At 40.9% G+C, this 24248-nt stretch overlaps 1 protein-coding gene across 6 annotated transcripts in view; it reads right to left on the minus strand.

Annotated features, from left to right (window-relative positions):
* Positions 1–18104, minus strand: part of SIL1 (SIL1 nucleotide exchange factor) — a 397180-nt gene extending 379076 nt beyond the window's left edge. For 3 of the 6 annotated variants that reach the window (XM_077138607.1, XM_077138608.1, XM_077138602.1), the window contains exon 1: positions 17973–18104. The gene's annotated coding sequence lies outside the window, so the exon portion shown is untranslated. The other 3 variants (XM_077138604.1, XM_077138603.1, XM_077138606.1) reach the window with 3 other exon arrangements.
* Positions 18105–24248: the final 6144 nt, after the last annotated feature.

The raw sequence follows: 24248 nt of genomic DNA on the forward strand, positions 1-24248 counted from the left end.
GTTCCATGCACTAGAGTAAGTTTCCAGAAACCTACAACCTCCAGATGGGTCCCTGGACCAGACAAGTCCTGAAACCTAGAGGGCCCAGCCTCTCCAGAACATCAGATAGTTTCATCTCTCTACCCCATATTATTGACAGACCCTTCCAACATGAAAAGTTAAAATGGCCATAGCCCAAACATCCCTAAAGAGAGGGATCAAAAGATCAAAGATAATGGTAGAGCTGTACAGAGAAGATAGGATTTAACAAACGAATATGATTGCTGAATCATTAAATTAATATCTCTTTTAGTTTCCAGTATCTTAGAGCAGCTAGAAGTGAAATTGTAACCCATGTCAAACTCTGAAATCTGTTCTATAACTAATTGTGGTATTATGCTTTGAAATTTATTGCTTTTTAGTATATACGTTACTTTTCACAAAAAAGAAAAAAAGTCATTGTAATGATTAAAAAAATTTACGTCTTCTAGCCTCCTATATTCTGGAGCAGCTAGAAGGAAAAATCTGAGAGGATCGTATGGTAGCCCATGACAAACTCTGGGATCTGTCCTGTAACTACCTGTTAAACGGTGCTTTGAAAACTATTGCTTCTTTCTTTGTTTACCTTATATATATGTTATATTATACAATAAAAAGCTTGAAAAAGTTTCAAAGATTAAAAAAAAAAGAGGGCGGGCCATGGAGGCTCAGCAGGCAAGAAGGCTTGCCTGCTATGCCAGAGGACCAGGGTTTGATTCCCGGTGCCTGCCCATGTAAAAAACAAACAAAAAAAGAATGGCTGCTATTAAACAAACAAGAACTATAAATGTTGGAGAGGGTGTGAAGAAATTGGAACACTTATTCACTGTTGGTGGGAACATATAATGGTACAGCCACTGTGGAAAACAGTTTGACCGTTCCTTAGAAAACTAAATATAGAGTTGCCCTATGACCCAGCAATACCTCTACATGGTATATACCCAGAAGAGCTGAAAGCAATGACACAGACATTTGTACACTAATATTCAAAGGAGCATTATTCACAATTGCCAAAAGATGGAAACAATCCAGGGGCGAGTGGATAGACAAAATGTGTTATATACATACAATGGAACATTATGCAGTATTAAGATGAAATGACTTCCTGAAGCATATGACAAGGACGAACCTTGAGGACACAATGCTGAGTGAAATAAGCCAGACAAAGGATAGATTCTGTATGACCGCTTTTATGGCCTTGTGTGCCGATTTGAAAGTATTATTATGTACCCTAGAAAAGCCATGTTTTAATCCTGATTCAATCCTATGGGAGGAGCTGTTTTTTTTAATCCCTATTCAGTACTGTAGGTTGGAAAATTATCTTCAAGGAAAAACTGGGATTTTAACCCACGTCAAACTCTGAAATATGTTCTACAACTAATTGTGGTGCTGTGCTTTGAAATGTATTGCTTTTTTGTATGTATGTTACTTTTCACAAAAAAAAGAAAAGAAAAAGGCCGATTGCGATGATAAGAAAATATTTAAGCCTTCTAGCCTCCTCTATTCTGGAGCAGCTAGAAGGAAAAATCTTAGAGGATCATATGGTAGCCCATGACAAACTCTGGGATCTGTCTACTTGTTGAAGAGTGCTTTGAAAACTATTGCTTTTTTATTTCTTTGCTCTGCATCTGTGTTATATTATACAGTAAAAAAGCTTTAAAAAAATTATCTCCAAGGAGATGTGACACACCCAATTGTGGGTATTAACCTTTGATTAAGATGGAGATGTGATTCCATCTATTCCAGGTGGGTCTTGATTAGTTTACTGGAATCCTTTAAAAGGGGAAACATTTTGGAGAGTCAGAAACGACATAGGTGACAGGAACAACAGAGAGAGCCAACAGAAACTTCAGAGCTGAGCCTAGAGAAATGACAGAAGCCTCAGAGCCGAAAGAAACTTCACAGTGGAGCTGACACAGATGCGAACATGTGGAGAAAAGAGACACGGATGTTTGGAGATTGCTTGGAGCCCAGCAGATGTTGCCATGAGATGCTAAGAAAGCCAGAACCTGGAGAGAGCCAAAGGAAGCCAAGAGATGAAAGCCAGTCCTGGAAACCAAAAGTGAGGAACCTTCACAAGAACAGAGGCTGAAAGAAATGGAGTCCAAAAGCAACAGGCCATTGTAACTTCCCAGTTGACAGAGGTATTGTAGACATTATCAGCCTTCCTTGAATTAAGGTATCTTTCCTTGGATGCCTTAGTTTGGACATTTCCACATGCTTAGAACTATAAAACTGTAACATTAAATTTCCCTTCTTAAAAGCCGTTCCAGCTGCCAGAATGATATATCGCATTCTGGCAGCTTACGAACTAAAACACCTTGGTAAAGGAAAACTTAGAGGCTTATAGTATAGAATGTAGGGGACCAAGAGATCCATGGACTAGAGATGGGTGAATGGTTAGCTAATGAGGTTGAACTTAAATGTAAGGGAATAGACAGAAGAGAAGGCAGTTCATTAGTGGGTTTATAAGCAATATTGCCATGCTGAAGGTGAACATGATTGAAAGGGGTTATATCCCACCAAATAACACTATAAGTATAACTAAGTTCTTGCATGAACTACTTCAAAGGTAGGAATCTTGGAAAAAGAATAAATAACAGAGGTGGAAATGAGAAAAACTACTATTGCATGTTATGGGCTATATTTAGCAGGAAGACATCAATAGTAGCACAGCAATACCAGGGGTAAATAATCAGGGGGTAAGGACAAGAGTTAAGGGGAGGTTTGGATTTTCGATTTAGTGAGGGTGTGCTTACTGGTTATTTTTCTCTTGAGAGCAATGTATATTGTCTAATATTAAGAGTGCTGATGATTATACCACTAAGAGAGGATAATGTGAGACATGGACTGTTGACTGTGGATAGTATTCATGATGCCCAATACATGGAGATAACTGAAGGATACACTGCCTGAGTAGAATGGTGAACTGTGGTGTGTGTGTGTGTGTGTGTGTGTGTGTGTGTGTATATAATCAATATTGTGCTGCTAAAGAAAGGAACAAAGTCGTGAGGCATGAAACAACATGAATGAACCTTGGAGACATTATGTGATGCAAAATAAGCCAGAAACAAAACAACAAATATTGTATGGTTTCATTTAGAAAATACATGTAAGAAAATTGGGGCCTAGATTGCAAGCTCTTATAGCGGTAACACTTAGTCCAGAGCTGTAATTGTTATTTCTAGATTTTGAGAGGCTGTGCTACATATGCATAATCTGGTATTTTCCTGGAACTTTGGCTACCTGTGTGACACCTACGACTCAGAGCAAGAGTTCTGCAGGTCTGAAAGTCAACATGCCCACATATAACAACTGTAAAAGAAACTGAGAAAGAGATTAGGCTTCAAGTAGAGATAAGAATGAAGCTGATGGGATGGGGATTAAGGTAAATCAGAATACAGGGGGGTAAGAAAGACACAGTGGTATTTTAGAACTTCACCTACTCTCTGAGACCAAAGGAAGAGAGGTTTATTTTGTCTAAAATCTAAATTCTCTGTAGCATAGAATCTAACTCAAACCTGTCGGAAAAAAAAATAAAAACCTATTCGGATAGATCATTTAAACAATCCAAAAACTATTCCATGCTATGGGCTATATATTCCCAGAATGGGAATGAGGGCTTGTAATTCTGTATGGTTTAATGTAATGCCTGAAACATCCCAGAGTATTTGGGGCAGATAACTAAAAAGTATTGGCAAAGTCACTTGAGGGATGGAAGAAAAATATGGAACTACTAAATTTTACCACTGGGGAAACCCCTAATACTGTCTCAAACATTAAGGACTCCCAAATCAATAGACCAAGCTCTTGATCTTGAGGCTTGCTCTTGTGAAGCTTATTTCTACAGCAGAGAAGTTAAGCCTACCTATATTATGCCTAAGAATTACTTCCAGAGGACGTCTTTACTTGCTCAGTTATGGCCTCTCTCTCTCTCCCTAAACCCAACTCTGCAAGTAAAATCATCACCCTCCCCACTTCATGGGACATGACATCCAGGAGTGAAAGTCTCCCTGGCAACAAGGGGTATGCCTCCCAGGGATGAGCATGGCCCTGGCACCATGGGATCGACAACGCCTTCTTGACCAAAGTGGGGGAAAGAATTATAACAAATAAGGAATCAGTGGCTGAGAGTTCAAATAAAGTCCAGAGGCTATTCTGGAGGCTACTCTTATGCAAGCTTCAGCTAGATATTGCTATTTATCATGGTTTGCCAAACTCCAACCAAAACCGTTTCTGCCAACCCTAAAGAACACCTAGAGCTTTATCTAAGATTCTACAAAGGTTCCATGCACTATGATTACTTCCCAGAAACCTATAACCCCCAAATGGGTTCCTAGGCCAGATAATTCTGGAAACCAAGAGGAGCCAGCCTCTCTAAGCACATCAACTAGTTCCACCCCCCTGTCCCATATTATCAACAGCCCTTTCCAACATGGAAAATTAAAATGGGCATACCCAAATACCCCTAAAGATTGGGAGAAAGATCAAAGGAGAAGGAGGACTTAGAGAATATAGGATTTAACAAATGAGTATGACTGCTGAATCATTATATTGATATTTCTTTTAGTCTCCAGTGTCTTAGGACAGCTAGCAGGAAAAGTGTAAAACTGTGGAACTATAACTCATTCCAATCTCTGAAATCTGTTCTATAACTAATTGTTGTGGTGTGCTTTGAAAGTTATCGCTTTTTCATATATGTTATTTTCCACAATAAAAAAAAAAGACTAAGTGAGAATGATACTACAGGGGGTTGCCGAAAAATCCAAGACACTTTCCTTAAAAGACTCTTTAATTCTTTTTTCTTTTCTTTTAATCATTTGGCCTTTCTCCAAAGCAATAAGGTTTTACACTATTTGCTTCGCTCAGAGAAGGCAAAGGCTATGGTGATGGTGCTGGATTTTTTGAAAGCTCGGCTTGAGATCAATATAATAGAGGTGGTTTCAAGAGTTCTTTCCCACAAGTACCCTCATTCCCATTGCTACAATGAACCAATTGTAAATCTCAAAGGTACAGAGCATCAACTTGTGCAAAAACGCCAGTCAATTTATTTGACTGAGCTTCCCTGACCTTGTACAAGTACCAAAAATGGGCATATAAATCAGAGAAAAGCCATGACAGAAGTCAAAGTTCCTTTAATGAGCTAATTGCTTCGTGTCTGGCTGAAGAGCAAAAAAGCAAAAGAAAATAAGAATGTACTCTCAGAGGCCCCCAGGCAAGCTCTGAATCAGCCAATCCTCCTCCAATAAAATCCCCATGTCAAGACATTGCTCAGGAAACAGGGCCCACTGGCTGAGGCTCCCGTTTAGAAGGAACCTCCTCTGAAGATGAGAACTGCATTGAGGGAGAGAGCAGGAAGGCTATGAACTTCCTTGTACTCCCAACTATTAGTTATCCAACATCAACTAGCTGTGACTACTGACAGGAATAATGAACCAGTCAACAAAGAAGACAAACAATGATGCAATGGTTAAGATAAAACTTACTTGGCCAGCATAATTTAGCCTCAAACCAAGACTTGGATTAGGAACTGGAATCTGCTGGTGTTGTCATTGATGATGATAATATAGAGTACCTAATCTGTGCCAGAGGAAGCACTTTCCATATATTTGCTCAATTAATTTTCAAGACAGCTACGAAAGTAACTACTACTATTTCCATTTTACAGATCAGGAAACCAAGACTTAGAGGAAAGAAATAACTTGCCCAAAATCTCACAACTAGTAAGTAGAGAGTAGAAAATGAATCCAAGTAAGTCTCATTCCAAAGTATTCTTAAAACCATTTATGCTGTCCATCCCTTTTTCCATCTCTCTTTTCCTTTTAGGGATATATTAAAGATTTGCTTAGGTCACCATATATGGTCCATTGGTGTATCCAATCCCATTCTTTACAGAAAACACTGCATTCTATCTTGAGCACTATGTTTCTGTTCCTAATACAAGGGAAAAACTCAATATTTTTCCTCTGAGATAGGAACAAGAGAAAACACACTTTGACATGAGCAAGAGAAAAAACTAGCCTGACACCAGAATCCCACCAATGGACCATATATGGTGACCTAAGCAAATCTTTAATATATCTCTAAAAGGAAAAGAGAGATGGAAAAAAGGATGGACAGTATAAATGGTTTTAAGAACACTTTGGAATGAGACTTACTTGGATTCATTTTCTACTCTCTACTTACTAGCTGTGAGATTTTGGGCAAGTTATTTCTTTCCTCTAAGTTTTGGTTTCCTAAATGGGAGCCTCAGCCAGTGGGCCCTGTTTCCACAACCAGTAAGTGGGCCTCAGAAACATATACTCTCCATTTCTCTGTGGATGTGAAAATTTGACACTGGCTAAACATCAGACACTATACAAAAGCTCTAGCACCCAGTGCCCAACACTGGAACCAACATAGCAGATTCGACTCCAAAATGGGAAAGTCCAATAAAATAATGGACAGGAAAGCCCAAAGGAGGTGGGGTTTTCTTTCCTGGAGATTTTTAACTACAATAGTATCTTGCTTCTTTATAACACTTTAAACAATTTAGCAACTTCTATGACATGCTGCTATGAGATCTCTGGCTTGAGCTCCAGCTCTGTCATTCATGTAATGATGACCAAAAAAAGGTATGTGGCCCACTTCACTTCTCTGTGGCTCCTTTTTTTTTTTTTTTTTTATTGACAAATCTTCACACTCATACAGTTCATACATGGGATACAATCAATGGCTCACAATATCATCACATAGTTGTGTATTCATCACCATGATCATTTTTAGAACATTTGCATCACTCCAGAAAAAGAAATAAAAAAGAAAAAAACTCATACATCTCATACCCCTTACTCCTCCCTTTCAACCTACCCAATTTATTTTATCCCTAATCCTCCCTATATTTATTTTTTATCCATATTTTTTATCCATATTTACTCATCTGTCCATACCCTAGATAAAAGGAGCATCAGACACAAGGTTTTCACAATCACATAGTTACACTGTAAAAGCTATTATCATTATATAATCATCTTCAAGAATCAAGGCTACTGGAATCCAGCTGAATTTCAGGTACTTCCCTCTAGCTACTCTAATATACCATAAATTTAAAAGGACTATCTATATAAAGCATAAGGACTCTGAAATCTCTCAGCCATTGAAACTTTATTTTATCTCATTTCTCTCTTCCCCCTTTTGGTCAAGAAGGCTTTCTCAATTTCATGCCAGGTCCTGGTTCATCCCAGGAGTTCTGTCCCACATTGCCAGGGAGATTTAAATTCCTAGGAGTCATGTCCCACATAGCGCGGAGGGCAGTGAGTTCACCTGTCAAGTTGGCTTGGCCTGGCAATCTATTTTGTCACCAGAACCCACCAAATGCTAAGCTATTTTACAAAACAGAGCCATTGGACAGTGGGAGAAGCAGAACTAGAACATTACTTGAGTTTTCAATCACCCATGAAAGGCCATATCTTGCAGCTGAAATAAATCCAATCCTAGTGATTACAAAGAAATAGATTTAAAAATCCTAGGATGATTTCTTCCAGCCCTGAAACATCATGATTTTAGACTCCAATAACAGAGGCCAAGGATGAAAACTTGTCTTGAGAATCGGTGGGGGCTGGGGGTAGAAGGGTGACATGAAATTGACTTCAAATACCTTGCTTAGGAGCTGGTCCTTTAAGTTTCCAATTCCTGCTACCCATTGGACTCAAAGAGTGAGTGATCAATGTCATCTGTTTCGATTGCCCTACTTCATGTTACTTCCACTGGACTGAAGCCTGCCCATTTTCTAGAGCTTGGTTAGAGAGCTGCTGTCCCCCAAGGAGCCTCACAGAAATGAGAGACAGAAAAGCATGAGATGATTCTCAGCAGTAGAGAAATGACCATTGATAATCCCATAGGCTTTAGCCTTTCTCATCATACCTCTAAGAGCATTCTCAGACTTGTCTTCCAGTTTCTAGAACTCCTATCCCTCATAATACAGAGGGATAGATTATTGCAGAAAGAGAAGGGACTAGAAATGGTTATAAGTTCACTAATAGTTGTGATGTTCCTCTGCCTGTGATGATAATAAGTGGTAATAAAAAGACATAAACATCAGTTCCAGGTCAAGGTGGCGGCTTAACAACGTGTGCATTTTAGTTCGTCCTCCAGAACAACTACTAAATAACCAGAAACAGTACAGAACAGCTCCTGGAGCCACATCAGTGACCAGATGCATAGCATATCCCAGTCTGGACCAGCTGGACCAGCTGCAAGCACCCCCCAGAACCATGAGTTCCCAAAGCTGCGGCGACCAGCGCCCCTCCCCCACAGGCCACTTCCCAGAGGGGAAAGGAAAGGACTTTACCAGCAGCAGGGGCTGGGCACAATCAAACGCCAATTGTGGAACTAATTAACAAATTCTGACTACTAAAAATAGGCCCCCAGCTTAGGTGAACCTGATCAAAGGGGAGGTTGCTCATTTTGGCCCTGGCGCCAAGGGGGCAGGGCTGACAGAAAAAGGGGGGAAAAAAAAGAAGGAAACAGAGGTTTTTGTGGCTGTGTATCTACAAAGGCTTGACTGCCTCTGGATACAGTGGTAGGACTTTTCAGGCTGCAAATGCCCCAGGCATAGGTAGAAGTGAGCTCTTTTGGGGGCTTCTCTGGAACTTGTGCCTTCCCCGGGGGAGGGGTGAAGCCCCACCCAGGTGCAATCCCTCCATCAAGGAATTCAGACACCAGGGCTTGGTAATTTGAAGCCATTAAAACTAGCCTACAACCTCTCCTCTGTCTCCACCACGCCCCCAGCAGGGAGAGTCTGCCAAAGTTAAAGGTACTGCATCATCTTATGCTGGTGGGACCTGCAGTCAGACAAGCGCCACATACTGGGCAGGACAAGAAAAACAGAGTCCAGAGACTTCACAGGAAAATCTTTCAACCTGCTGGGTCTCACCCTCAGGGAAAACCGACACAGGTGACTCTTTCCTCCTGATAGGAGGCCAGTTTGGTCTGGGAAAATCTGGCTGGGGTCTATAATATTTAAGTAGACCCTCCTAAGTTTGTGGGGGGGAAAGGCACCACAGAAGCAGGGCAAGACACAAGAAAACAAGAACTGAAAAATTCTCCTCTGTTAAACAAAACATAAGCTAAAGGTCCAGATAAAGCTGAACGGAATGTCAAAGAACAGATAGACAACAAATTCATCCAGCAAGAAACCCTAGATAAAAGAAGTGAAAGCAATCTCCGGAATAAACTAATAAGGTAATTAAATGCCTAGATGCCAGCAAAAAATAACAAATCACACTAGGAAAATTGAAGATATGGCCCAGTCAAAGGAAAAAAACAACAATTCAAATGTCATACAGGAGCTGAAACAATTAATTCAGAATGTACGAACAGACATGAAAACCTCATCAAAAACCAAATCAATGAACTGAGGGAGGATATAAAGAAGGCAAGGAAAGAACAAAAAGAAGAAACTGAAAGTCTGAAAAAACAAATCACAGAACTTATGGGAATGAAAGACACAGTAGAAAAGATGAAAAAAACAATGGAACCCTACAATGGTAGATTTCGAGAGACAGAACATAGGATTTCTGAACTGGAGGACGGAACATCTGAAATCCAACAAGAAACAGAAACTATAGGGAAAAAAATGGAAAAATATGAGCAGGGACTCAGGGAATTGAAAGACAATATGAAGTGCACTAATATACATGTTGTGGGTGTCCTAGAAGGAGAAGAGAAGGGAAAAGGAGGAGAAAAACTAATGGAGGAAATTATCACTGAAAATTTCCCAACTCTTATGAAAGAGTTAAAATTACAGATCCAAGAAGTGCAGTGTACCCCAAAGAGAATAGATCCAAATAGACATACTCCAAGATATTTAATAATCAGAATGTCAGAGGTCAAAGAGAAAGAGAGGATCTTGAAAGCAGCAAGAGAAAAGCAATCCATCACATACAAGGGAAGCCCAATAAGACTATGTGCAGATCTCTCAGCAGAAACCATGGAGGCGAGAAGACAGTGGGACGATATATTTAAATTATTAAAAGAGAAAAACTGCCAACCAAGAATTCTATATCCAGCAAAACTGTCCTTCAAAGATGAGGGAGAAATTAAAACATTTTCAGACAAAAAATCACTGAGAGAATTTGTGACCAAGAGACCAGCTCTGCAAGAAATACTAAAGGGAACACTAGAGACAGATAAGAAAAGACAGAAGAGAGAGGTGTGCAGAAGAGTGTAGAAAGGAAGATTATGAGTAAAGGTAAAAAGAAGGAAAATTAGATATGACATATAAAATCCAGAAGGCAAAGCAGCAGAAGAAAGTACAACCCATGCAGTAATAACACTGAATGTTAATGGATTAAACTCTCCAATCAAAAGACATAGTTTGGCAGAATGGATTAAAAAACAGGACCCATCTATATGCTGTCTCTACTCAAAGGACACGAGGCCAAGGACACAAATGGACATTTACACACCAATGTTTATAGCAGTATTGTTAACAATTACCAAGAGATGGAAACAGCCAAAATGTCCATCAACAAACAGTTGACTAAACAAACTGTGAGATTCACATAAGATGGAATATTATGCAGCTGTAAGACAGAATAAAGTTATGAAGTATGTAACAACATGAATGAACCTTAAGAACATTATGCTGAGTGTGATTAACCAGAAACAAAAGGACAAATACTGTATAGTCTCACTGATATGAACTGACATAAGTGAATAAACTTAGAATATTTCGTTAGTAACAGAGGCCATCAGGAGATAGAAACAGGGTAAGATACTGGGTAATTGGAGCTGAAGGGATACAGATTGTGCAACAGGACTGAATATAAAAACTCAGAAATGGACAGCACAATATTACCTACCTAATACAATTATGTTAAAACACTGAATGAAGCTGTATATGAGAATGATAGAGGGAGGAGGGCTGGGGCATAAATGAAATCACAAAGAAAGACAGACAATAAAGATGGAGATGTGTAATCCAGGAATGCCTAGAGTGTATAACGATAGTGACTAAGTGTACAAATTTTAAAAATGTTTTTGCATGAGGAAGAACAAAAGAATGTCATTACTACAGTGTGTTGAAAATAGATGGTACTTAATACTTTAAAATTTCAACTAATGTGTGAGACTAAAGCAAAAAGTGTTTATTTGGCACAAATCTATACTTTGACTAGTGCATCTCCTAATATAACTTATGTAGATAGTTGGTTGGACAACATAAGTACATCGAACTTAGTATAGGACATGAGATTTTGTTGGTTTGTCCAGGTGATGCCCTGATGAATCCCAGACTGATTTGATCAGTGAGTGGAAAAGTATTCGCAAAGTCCCCTTCGGGGAATGGTGAGAATGGGGTAAAACTCAACTTCCCCAAGTTGAATTCTTGATATTCTCACAAGCAGTGTGGACAACCAAAGCTATAGGCTGAGCCCCCAGTCTTGGGGTTAGTTCATATGAAACTTCACCCCACAGGGAATAGGTCAAGCCTACTTAAAATTAAGCCTAAGAATCACCCCCAAGAGAACCTCTTTTGTTGCTCAGATGTGGCCTCTCTCTCCAGCCAACACAGCAAGCAGACTCACCACCCTCCCTCGTCTACGTGGGACATGACTACCACGGGTGTGGATCTTCCTGGCAGCATGGGACAGAAATTCCAGAATGAGCTGAGACCCAGCATCAAGGGATTGAGAAAACCTTCTCAACCAAAAGGGGGAAGAGTGAAATGAGACAGAGTGTCAATGGCTGAGAGATTCCAAACAGAGTCGAGAGGTTATCTTGGAGGTTATTCTTATGCATTAAGTAGATATCACCTTGTTATCCAAGATGTAATGGAGAGGCTGGAGGGAACTGCCTGAAAATGTAGAGCTGTGTTCCAGTAGCCATGTTTCTTGAGGATGATCGTATAATGATATAGCTTTCACAATGTGACTGTGTGATTGTGAAAACCTTGTGTCTGATGCTCCTTTTATCTACCTTGTCAACAGATGAGAGGAACATATGGAATAAAAATAAATAATAGGGGGAACAAATGTTAAAATAGATTTAGTTTGAAATGCTAGTGATCAATGAAAGGGATCAGTAAGGGGTATGGCCTGTAAAATTTTTTTTTTCTGTTTGTTATATTTTTCTGTTGTCTTTTTATTTCTTTTTCTGAATTGATGCTAATGTTCTGGGAAATGATCATGATGATGATGAATATGCAACTATGTGATGATATTGTGAATTGCTGAGTGTATGTGTTGGGAATGTTTGTGTTTCTTGTAATTTTCTTTAATTAATAAAAAATTTAAAACAAACAAACAAAAAAGACATAATCAAGAACTTCTGCCTGAAACTGTAGGGCTGTGTGCCAGTAGCCATGTTCTTGAAAATGATTGTATAATGAATGATACAGCTTTCGCAAGGTGACTGTGTGATTGTGAAAACCTTGTGTCTGATGCTTCTTTTATCTACAGTATGGACAGATGGATAAGAAATAAACACGTAATAGTGGGAACAAAGGTTAAATTAAAATGAGTAAATTAAAATACTAGTGGTCAATGAAAGGGAGTGGTAAGGGGTATGGCATGAGTTTTTTCTTTTTTCTTTCTTTTGCTGGAGAGATGCAAATGTTAAAAAAAATGATCATCCTGATGAGTACACAACTATGTGATGATACTGTGAGCCACTGACTGCACACCAAATATGGAATATTCATATGTTAAGAATGTTCATGTGTGTATGTTGTTTGGTGGTTTTATCAATAAAAATTTTTTAAAAAAAGAATGCATCAAAAAAAGGAACATTTGTATGCCAAGAATGTTTGTATGTTTGTTCGTTATTTATAATAAAAATATATTTTTTTTAAAAAAAAAGCCTCAGTTCTTGACACAACCAGTAAGTGGGCCTCAGAAACATATACTCTCCATTTCTCTATGGATGTGAAAATGTGACACTGGCTAAACATCAGACACTATACAAAAGCTCTAGCACCCAGTGCTCGACACTGGAACCAACATAGCAGATTCGACTCCAAAATGCGAAAGTCCAAAACACACCAGGGAAGCAAATGGTAAACAGAACACCTCAAAATTCCATGGTTTGGAGGAAAATAAAAACAATAAAGAATAAACTCAATTCCAGCCTCTTTGGTAAAAAGCACCCCTCCCATATCCATCTCTACCCCCATACCATTTCTTCTCTGATTCTCTTAACAGAATTCAGCTTTAAAACCTACAATCAACAATAACTTCAGAAAAAGACAACTTCTGCCCTGAATTATTAAAAATATTGATGCAAAGCAAAAATGTCACTGATACCGATCCTCATGCTACAAACATCTTACAGCCAAGTTTACTGGACCTGCTACACCATTTTGGTTATACCTTGTGGGCAACACACTCAGCTGAATAGGAACAGTTTGGCTGATTGGAAAATTGAACTAGTAAGGTCAAATTCACAATTCTGACCCTCCTAAAGGCCAAGCAGCTTAATTCTTTCCATGACAGCCTTTAACTACTGCCAGCCAACTCACAAGGGTCCCAATCTGACACTGACCCTAAGGCATTCCCACTCTGGAAAAAACAACTCACTTAGCACGCAGCAGCAGGAACCGTGTTTTCCACTTTAGTGTCCACAACGTCTTACACAGGGCCTGGCACCTAGAAGGGTCCTCAGAAAAGTAAGTTGAATGGTTGATATTCTACTGGTGACTACAAACTCATCAAGGAGGCAGCACAGTTCAACTCTGGGGTCAGCTCTCAACAAAAGCACTTCAGAGTCAAATACAGCTAGATTAAATACAACACCACCAAACTTTTTGATCCTGGTCAAATTATTAAACGTTAGTGATTCAGTTTCTTCATTTATAGAACGGGGATAATACCAGCTATCTTATAGGACTGAAGTGAGGAATGGATGAGAGAATTCCCCTGCTTTTACTAGTATTTAAGGCACTAAAAAAGTCTGTGGTAAAAGGGGCATCTTCTAGAAAGAAAAGATCTAGATGATGCTATCAAAAAAAAATTATAGAATTAGATCATGTATTCTCAATGGGGAAATACTGCCACCAGGGGAGTGGAAATTTAATGAAATTGATATGAAAAAAACCTTAGCTATTACATGGTGTTTAGCCTTCTACAGAGCAACGTTACAAAAAGAGACACATAGTCTATCTGTGGAATTCAAATTTCAGGAAGAAGGGGCAATTAGGAAAAAAATGTCTAAACTGAAGATAATGAACAAAAGATGTAGAAATACTTGATTAAATGAACCAAAGAGCTGATTCAGATACCATAAGGACAGCATATTCATTAATTTGCATAACGTGCATGGGTGACCTGCTTGGGTCCAGTTTACTCAGGACTTCTTGGTTTCTACACTAAAAGTCCCATGTCTAGGAAATGTCTCAGTCCTGGGCAAACCAGAATGACTCTTCCCCCTTCTCCTGAGAAAGATCAACAAAGTCATTTCCATTTCACAGATGAAGTAAAACCAAGACACATGTGGCTGTCATGAAGGCTTCACAGCACAACAGCAGCATTCCTGAAACCACACTGACATTTGCCATTTGCCCAACCCTTGCTCAGATCTCTCTCCAACCTCTAGGCAGAGGCCTTGGCAGAGAATGTTACACATGCCTTGTCTATGCCACTTCCTTTTCCATGCCTCAAACACCAAAGTCAAGGGCAGTTTTAGGAGGATGAGAGGGCAGACCCAATAAGCCAGCACAACCACAGCCTTGTTATAACCCCTACCCCCATCTGCCTGATGCAAACTAAAAGAACTATGGGACCAGGCTGAACACAGTTCTGTTGCTAGTAGATTCTCACTGTCTCCAGGGTAAGAAATTGAACAAGTGAAGAAGCCATGTGTGAACTACTCACAAGTCAAGTATTTTTCAGGAAAATTCCATGAGGTTCTCCACATATGTCCTGACAAGCTTGAACCTTTTACAGGAAGGTTTTGTCCCAAAGACATAGTTACTGTTGATGCTAGGAATCAGGGATTATTCCAAAACCCAACTGAATGACAACAGGCTATTCTTATCCCCTACTCAACAGTAATGCCTTGGTGAAAGTAAATGAAGAAAAGAAAAGGGCATTCCCTCTCTAGACCACATATTAAAATACAAAGCTCTCTACTGTGGAAGACTAAGGCTTGCAGCTTAAGGGAGACTCAGAAAAGGATAAAGTATTCATATTTGCTCAGAAAGAGAAAAGATTAGCTTCACAAGGACGGGTAGACAAATTGACACCAAATCAGGAGTTAGAGATGCCTGTGCTACAGAGCATGATCTAAGTACCAGCTGGAGCCCCAGAGAAAAATCTCCAGGAATATACAACCAAGGGGCTGGCATTGTAAGAATGCTCAGATTAGCTCTCCTGAAAAAAGAGGCTTATTCCAAGAGACTGGCAGACAGCCTTGACAGCACAGCTTCACTTAAGCAAGAATGGAAAATTGATGAAGGAAAAAAACAGGTGACAGGTTAGCATATGAATCCACAAACCTAGCGATATAAGAATTCAAAGGCATTCACCTATTTGGAAAAAGGTACCACTGCTCATGTTTGTGTGTGTGTGTGTGTGTGTGTGTGTGTGTGTGTGTGTGTGTGTGTGTGTGTGTATGCTGTATATCCAGGGTCACATTTCACTTTTTTTCCATGTGAGTATCCCGTTACTGCAGCACCATTTGTTGAATTTGCTTGCTTGTTTGTTTTGTGGAAGTGCATGGGCTGGAAATCGAACCCAGGTCTCCAATATGGCAGGCAAGAATTCTACCACTGTACTACACTTGCACCACTACCCACCCCCCATCATGTTCTTTTGAATATTCTCATTAAAAACAAATTTTCATTGTTTCAGTGAAAACAAACATTCCTGTTTTATCCCAAGAGCTTCCATGTGTATTGCCTCATTTAACCACTCTTTAAAGCATTGTTCCCATTTTAATGGAGTGGAAAACTGAACCTTGTCCAAGGTCATATGGCTAATAAATGGTAAACTCAATCAAAACTGACACTCACTAGACTCCAAAAGCCTGTTATGTCCAGTTCAAAAGAACTGTTAATTCATCAGAAGACCAGCCCTTTGGGAAAATATGCACACGCGCATACACACTGTATGGTACCATGTATAAACGAGAAGTACGCGGTTCAAAAATGTCTCTGAAGACAATCCCAGAGATGGAATTTCAAAATTCTTAGGATAATGGCCATATCTCTAATACGATGCCACACTCAAGCCCCACTTCCACACTCACATACACCATTCTAAAGGAAAGCAACACTTAACTGAAAAATTAAGTTCTGGCATGTTCTTATTACTTTAATGTGCATCTTGTTACTTTTCAGTTTCACTTAATTAGCCTTTTTTTCCTGCCAATGAAGGATACTGGGGCTCAAAATAGGCCTCTCTGGAAAAACAAGTAATAATAGGCCTTCAGAAGACAGCAGGTAAGGGGAAGAGAACAGATATTAGAGCACCAGGTAACTTTTCCTCCTTAGTTTGACACATCTCTACCAACATGATATTTCCCATTTCCATAAACTGTAAAATGGGGCTGTAAATCTTCACAGTCAATTTCATCAGAATAGCATATGTATTAAATAGCAGATTAAATACAGCAGACACCCTAAAGAAAGGCTAAAATAAATCTAGTGCAGCAACAGCATCTTAAGAACCCAAGGGGTTCTCAACTGAAGCCACAGACCAAGTTCTGACCCTTGTTATACAAACATCAATTCTAGTATCATCATGCCCCAACTCTCACCAAAATCCTATCAAATCCTTATCAGAAAAGAAAAAAGCTTGGTTGGGGCAAGAACAAAAAATGACACACACATACAACAACAAAATAAAACATCTTTCACACTGTCAAAATAAACATTAATGTTTATAAACACATCAGTTTCTTCTCTCAGCAAACATGAAGGATTCATTCTCCTCAGGATCTGCCTATTTAGTCTGGGTTAATCTAGTCTGCTCCATTTCCCACAGCAGTTTGTATTTTGTTTTTATTGAGGCAAGAAAGCCAGCAGGACTTGAATCAAAGCCCGGCATTCAAAAAATATGTATTGGCATACTGACTTTATATATCTGTTATGAATAAAAAATTTTAAAAAAAGGCATCTAAATGGCCCACTAGCTCCTACAAGGCAAAAAAGACAACTGGCCTGTCATGATTAGGTATTTCCTGATTCCTGGACTTTCCCAGGCTCATACGTCAGGTCATTCTCTCCTGCCCCCTGAAGCAGATTGTCCAAGAGGATCCCGGGACCATCTGAATCAGAATCACCTTCGGGCACTGCAGATTCTTATGCCCCACCTTATTGAAATTCCTGGGGGTGAAGCACAGGGCTGTGTACAAACTCCCTAGGTGATTTGAAGCACACCAGCCTGTAACCCCTACTATAAAGGTAAGTCTTCCACGTACCAGGACACGAGTGAGAGGCAGTACGAATGGAAGGGGAGGAGGCGCAATTCCGTATGGTGAAGAAAAGACACAGAGGTGTCTGTCGAGAACCAGAATGTCAACACTGGATGGGTCTCAGAGATTACCTCATCCACCCCTTCTCTGGACAGATGCGGAAACCGAAACTGGGAGAAGGGAACAGGGAAGGAAACTAGATAGCACAGAGGCGAAGCCAGAACCTGCATCCCCCACCCCACCCCACTCCACTCCACCCCCAACGTTGGTTGGTTTCTCTCCTAGCGCTGAAGAAGGGTTACTGGAGAGACTGTAAGAGAGAAGTGTACAGATAGCGGCCCTTGACCCTTAGGTTGAGGGGCCAGATCTGCCGACACTACTGAGAAGCCCAGGATTCACCTGTACGTCCCGCTTTGGAGACACTAGCGCGGGGAGAGACGGGAAATTTGTGGGGTCCCCGGTATATGACTGGGAAGGCATCAGGGCCGCTGAGGGAAGAGGTCTGGGCAGAGCCCTGACACCCCCAGCTCAGCTTCGGGATCGGGTGGTCATCACGCCCCTACCTTCGGCTTCCCGCACGGCAGCCGAGGGCCAGACACAAGCCCCACAATTCCAAGCGGCAGCACCGACAACCAGCTTCCAGCTGCGCAGACGCGGAGGCGACCGTCTAGGCCGGCGAGCGCGCGGCTATTACGTCTATCGCCGCCTCGCCCAATTGCAGCCTGCCAGAACCGCGCGGCCGCCTCGCGCTCCTTCCCGCCCTCGGAGTTATTAGCCCGCCTCTCTTCCCTCTGCCGAGTCCCACCCCTAGCCTTTTTTTTCCCGTGTCCTTCCGCGGTGGTCAGAGACGTCTGAAGAATACCCCCGGGCTTGTTTTTACTTCAAAGCTAAACCAAAACTGAATTTCGAAGTTTCTTTTCTCATTTCCCACAGCCTACTTTCTTAGTAGCGGAAGGACCTTCAGAAAGAAACCAGAATAGGTGGAAGATAGGTTTCAGAGCTTCAAGAAGCCGTCCTTCCAACAATCGTGCAAAATAAGCCACCCACTTGTGAATTGTGTGAATTTTTTACAACGATCAATTGTTTTTAAAATAAAAGTCACCTGCAGTTCTAATTCTGCTCTACAACTGAATGTCATTTTATGTTTGTCAGGTGCTACACATATATCTGTGTTTCCTAAGAACTTCCTAAAATCGGAACTGTCATCCCCCTATAGATGGGGAAGCTGAGGGTCAAAGAGGTTAAAGGACTTACACAAGGTCATACGGATAGGAAGTGGTAGAAATGCGAGCCCCGATTTGGTGTCTCCAAAATCCTGATGTCTTTCCACTATTTCAACCTGTTAGACCTTACCCTTGACTAGACATATAAAATGACCTGACCAATAAAATGAGGTATTCCCTAAGGCCCTCAGAGCCCTGTCAGGGATGATTCCTGGTCATTCATGAGTGGAGAAAAGAATAATCCAAACAAGCAGTGATCTCCCCTAAATGACAGATATTTCCCAGGAGCAAACAATCAACCCATCTCTGGAATTATTTCTCTTTTGGATGTGAGCTTCTAACATTCAATTTACCCTTTGATTACATATATTTCAATCAGGTGGAAAATTGACTCCACAGTCCCTGAGCAAACCTTGATTGATGGCTGGGGAATGGAGAGGACAAGCCCCTGCACAATGGTTGAGTGGATAATGTCAGTTTATAAGAAGGTTCTAGATGGGACACTTCTCTGGGGACTAGGTAGAAAAGGACAGAAAGCAGCTCACTTTCTCATGGAACATCCAGGAGAGTGATGAGGTTAGTTGGACCCAGGTATAATTCAAATTTGTGCCACTTTCTAGTACCACGAGGACAGATAATAAATGTTCAACAAAGGTCTATTGCCTGAGTGATAAATTTCAGAATGAAAATATCAATTACAATTGAGCCTGGCACATGCTATAATAAAGATATTAATAAAGTGCTACAGGAATAAGATGCTTAAAATAGAATAAGCTCAAATCTTATAATGAATGAATAAATGAATGCCTGTACCGAGAGGAGAATCCAGCTAGATACTGAGCTGCCAGCATTCACAAGGCCCTGGTGTTCTCTTTGGGACAGATCTAACCAGCTCAAGTGGGTAGGAAGGGGGGTCCTGTGCCCCTCAGGTCCCAAACCTTGGAAAGCCCTGACTGAGAACCACTTTCTCAGGATAGCTAGCTCTGAACTCAAGCTTCCTGAGCTGCTGAGGTCAGTATTGGGGCCAGGATAGGCAGACATCCTCTATTTACATGGCCCCCAAGCCAGGAGGACCACTGTAAAGACAGGAAGTCTGAAGTCCAGGGATCAGAGTGAATAGTGGGACCTTAAGAGTTTGAGTCCCTTCTCCTTGTTTCTCTGTATTACTCTTGTAATTGAACAAAAATAAATTTTTAATTTCCTTTTAATTAAGTAAACAACAACCAAAAAGTAACCTCTCCCTTCCAGCCCTGTTGCAGCTTCTAGCTTCCCTTATCTACTGCCCAGAAAGGCAGAAGCCTGGAAGGATAGGAAATCACCTTCAACCTGGCCACCATCAATCAAATCAGAAAACCACAGCACCCACCCCCAGAGTGGGTGGCTAGGCAGAAATTTAAATGATCAGTCTGAACTTCCTCAACAAGCAGAATGTGCTGAGTAAATCACTTCTCCTCTGATCATCTTAATTCATCTCCCAAAGGCCTGATATCTCATTGTATGGAAGCAATCTCTACATCAGAAATTGGTCCCCTGCCCTCTCAGGATGAACATAGAATGTTGAATATGGGGAGCAGAAGGCTTAACTGTGTCTCACCACATATGGTCCTGCCTCCTCCTCTCTGCCAACCAGTTTTCACCATCTAGGTCAAATCCTGCTGCCATCAATCTCTTCTGGACTCCAGACATTCATTCACTTGAACATAAGCACCCAGCTACATGCCAGCCACTGGCTGTGGGGTACCACTGTGAAACAGACCCACCAAGTTCTTATCCTCAAAAAGTTCAGGATCAGATGAGAGACCAGAATGTAAACAGATCAAATCAAAACAGCCTGGCAAAGACCACTAACAGAAATACTAACAAAGAGCTATAAGAATAAACTCACTCAGTTCACACTGCTGCCTTTCCTTCCAAATCCCATATGTGAGTAAAGTCCTTTCATATTTATCATCTCATTTGCCTGGACAACCCTATGAGGTAGGAAAGTATTTTTCAGATAAAACAAAACTCTTCTTTTTGAAATCTTCAGACCGGTGACATCCAACATGGTAGCCAAAAGCTACATGTAGCTATTAAAATTTTAATTAATTACTGTTAAATAAAGGTTAAAATTCAAGTCCTTAGTTGCACTAGCCACAATCCAAGTGCTCAATTAGTTTATAAGACATTTCTATCTGTCGCACAACAATGCTTTAGAGGTCCTGACAGGCAGTGCAAGGACAAGAATGTGAAGCCAGAGCCATCAGTATCCCCAGGAAAAGCTAAATCCAGTTGCTGACAGACATGGAAGAAGCAGGAAGCCAAAGGGTCCTGCAGGGGAGACAATTGGGCATCTTAGAACAAGGAGCCTCCACTTTCTGGGTTGCACAGATGGAGTGGGCTGCAGCAGGCAATGCAGAGTGAAGACCAGAGTTCTCTACTCTGGGACCAGGATACACTTGGGCCTGTATCAGCAGCTTCTTGATAGGAGTCAAGAATTCTAGGCCACTCTACACTCAAGAGATCTCAGGGATCCTAGTGGTTATACGTTGCTCTGTCTCTGGTTTAATTTTAAAGGCCTCAACAGAAGAAAACGAAACTGAGAAAAACAGCATTTCCAACACCTGCAAGGGCCCTAGATGACAGCTTCCCAGCTGTTGGAAGGCCTTTGCAGCTCCAGGACGTTTTAGGCCAGCTACAGGTCAGTAGATAGCTGCATTTGCTCTCAGATAAATAGAAATTTCTGGTTCAAAGGAAAAAACACATAAAAGAAGAGACCCAGAAGACTGACAGGATTTCGCCATACAGCATCCCACTGTGGCCAAAGCAGAACTCCAAAAACCCATGATTCTGTTTCCAGAAGCACCTTCAACCACACACCTACTCGTGTGCACAGACATCTGACAAATGTACTGCTTGCTGCAGGTACCCACATGACCGCAAAGACACTGAACCATAGGAATACACATAGAGCAGACAGCTGCAGCCCTGCTCTAAGTATCTACTGCTGCATAGCCAGGCACCCCAAACCTTAGTGGCTTAAAACAACAATCATTTAGCAATTTGGGTAGCTTTGGCAGGAAAGAATCCACTTTGCTCCATGCACTGTCAGTTGGGGTGGCTTGACTAAGGCAAAATGCTCACTCACATGGCTGGCAGTTAATGTTAGCTGTTGTTTGGGACCTCCGTTGGTACTGTCATCCAGGACACAGACAAGTGGCCTCTCCAAGTAGCTGCTTGGCCTCTTCACAGCTTGGTGGCTGATTTCCCAGAGTGACCATCCCAAGAAAACAAGACATAAAAGTTCATGGCATTTTTATGACCTACCCTCAGAAGTCACTTAGGCATCACTTCTGCCCTATTCTGTTAGTTGAGAGACTCTTACAAGAATCTGTCCACATTCAAGGGGAGGGAAAGAAATCCCACCTCTCAATGGGAGAAATGTCAACATCACATTGTACAAAGAACATGTGGGATGGGATATATTATGGCAGCCACACGTGGGAAATATAGTCTGCCCCAAGCCCCCATACAATAGTATATACATCTTGGCACAAACACCTACACTGATTGTGCTGGCTTGAAAGGATGTACGTACCCTAGAAAAGCCATGTTTTAATCCTAATCCCATTTTGTAAAGGCAACCATTTCTTCTAATCCCTATTCAGTACTATATGTTTGAAACTGTAATTAGATCATCTCCCTGGAGAGATGACTCTATCAAGAATGGGTGTTAAACTGAATTAGGTAGAGACGTGTCTCCATCCATTCAGGTGGGTCTTGATTAGTTTATTGGAATCCTATAAAAGAGGAGACATTTTGGAGAAAGTGGGAGATTCAGAGAGAGCAGAGAATGCTGCAACACCACGAAACAGAGTCCACCAGCCAGTGCTTTGGAAATGAAGAAGGAAAATGCCTCCCAGGGAGCTTCATGAAACAGGAAGCCAGGAGAGAAAGCTAGCAGATGACGCTGTGCTCGCCATGTGCCCTTCCAGCCAAAAGAGGAACCCTGACTGTGTTTGCCATGTGCTATCTCACTTAAGAGAGAAACCCTGAACTTCATCAGCCTTCTTGTACCAAGGTATCTTTCCCTGGATGCCTTAGATTGGACATTTCTATAGACTTACTTTAATTGGGACATTTTCTTGGCCTTAGAACTATAAACTAGCAACTTAATAAATTCCCTCTTTTTTTTCACGTGGGCAGGCACTGGGAGTCGAACCCGGGTCCTCTGGCATGGTAAGCAAGCATTCTTGCCTGCTGAGCCACCGTGGCCCACCCAGTAAATTCCCCTTTTTAAAAGCCATTCCGTGGAATGATTTCTAAATGTTGTGTTAATTTCTTTTTTTTCTTTAATTAATAAAAAAAAAAAAAAAAGCCATTCCGTTTCTGGTATATCGCATTCTGGCAGATAGCAAACTAGAACACTGATGCATACAACTTATATATTCAGATTCATATATACAGCACATAGACATGTTTACATGTACAGATAAATTGAAACAGCCTGCATTCACATGTGTGAATGTTGTCACACCACATGCACATTCCCACAGATGTAATAATGACACAATTAGACATATATAGTCATACATGCAAACATATACATACAGAGTAGTCTTGAAAACCTATCAGAGACCCTAAGGAAACCAGACTGGGGACAGATGGAGTAATACCTAGCTGTCAACTGTCTCTCTCCTTTCTCTACTTCCCATCAAGAACCCAGGCCCACAAAAGCATCCGTGTGAAGTGCAAAACTTGCTGAAGGTATTTTAGGGATGGGGAGGAGAAAGTTGACACCACAGACCCCACAGCAAACAATTTGAAAGCCTACTTAAGCAATCCTTTTCTTCCAAGCCCCTCTCTCTCCTATGTCACTTCCATGGATCACTTTTTAATCTTATCTCTCCCTTATACACCACCCAGTCAAACAGCTCACATCTCCCTCTTCTGCATTCTACTTCTTCAGTCAATGTATCCTTCAGACATCTCCTTCCATTGGGTATCATGTATAATGTCCACAATCAAGTACATGTCTCACATTATCCTCTCTTAGTTATTCAATCCTCAGCACTCTCAATTTTAGACAATCTTCATTGCCCCAAAGAGAAAAATAACCATTAAGCACACCCTCACCAAACAGAAAATCCAAACCTCCCCTAACTCTTCTCCTTCTCATCCAATTATTTACCCCTGGCATTGCTGCAGTACTGTTGATGTCTTCCTGGTAAATATATACCATAATATGCAATAGTAGTTCCCCCCATACCCCGCTATTATTTATTCCTTGTATAATATTCCTACCTTTGAAGTAGTTCATGTAAGAACTTAGTTATATTTGTAGTGTTGATCAGTGGGTTACAACCCCTTTCAATCATGTTCACCTTCAATATGGCATTCCTTATAGACCTACTAATGAACTGCCTTCACTTCTGTCCATTATCCCACATTTAAGTTCAATCTCATTAGCTAACCATTCACCCATCTCTAGCTTCTGTGTATCTCTGGGTTCCCTCTATTCCATATTATAAGCCTCAGAGTTTATCTTTACTAAGGTCATAACAGTGAAATCATACAGTAAGTATGAATTTGTTTATTAGTTCAAGAAGCTTTGTCATGGATTTCTCAGGATTTTCC

Source organism: Tamandua tetradactyla, chromosome 20 (genome assembly GCF_023851605.1).
Source record: "Tamandua tetradactyla isolate mTamTet1 chromosome 20, mTamTet1.pri, whole genome shotgun sequence".
In the NCBI taxonomy this organism is placed as follows: Eukaryota; Metazoa; Chordata; class Mammalia; order Pilosa; family Myrmecophagidae; genus Tamandua; species Tamandua tetradactyla.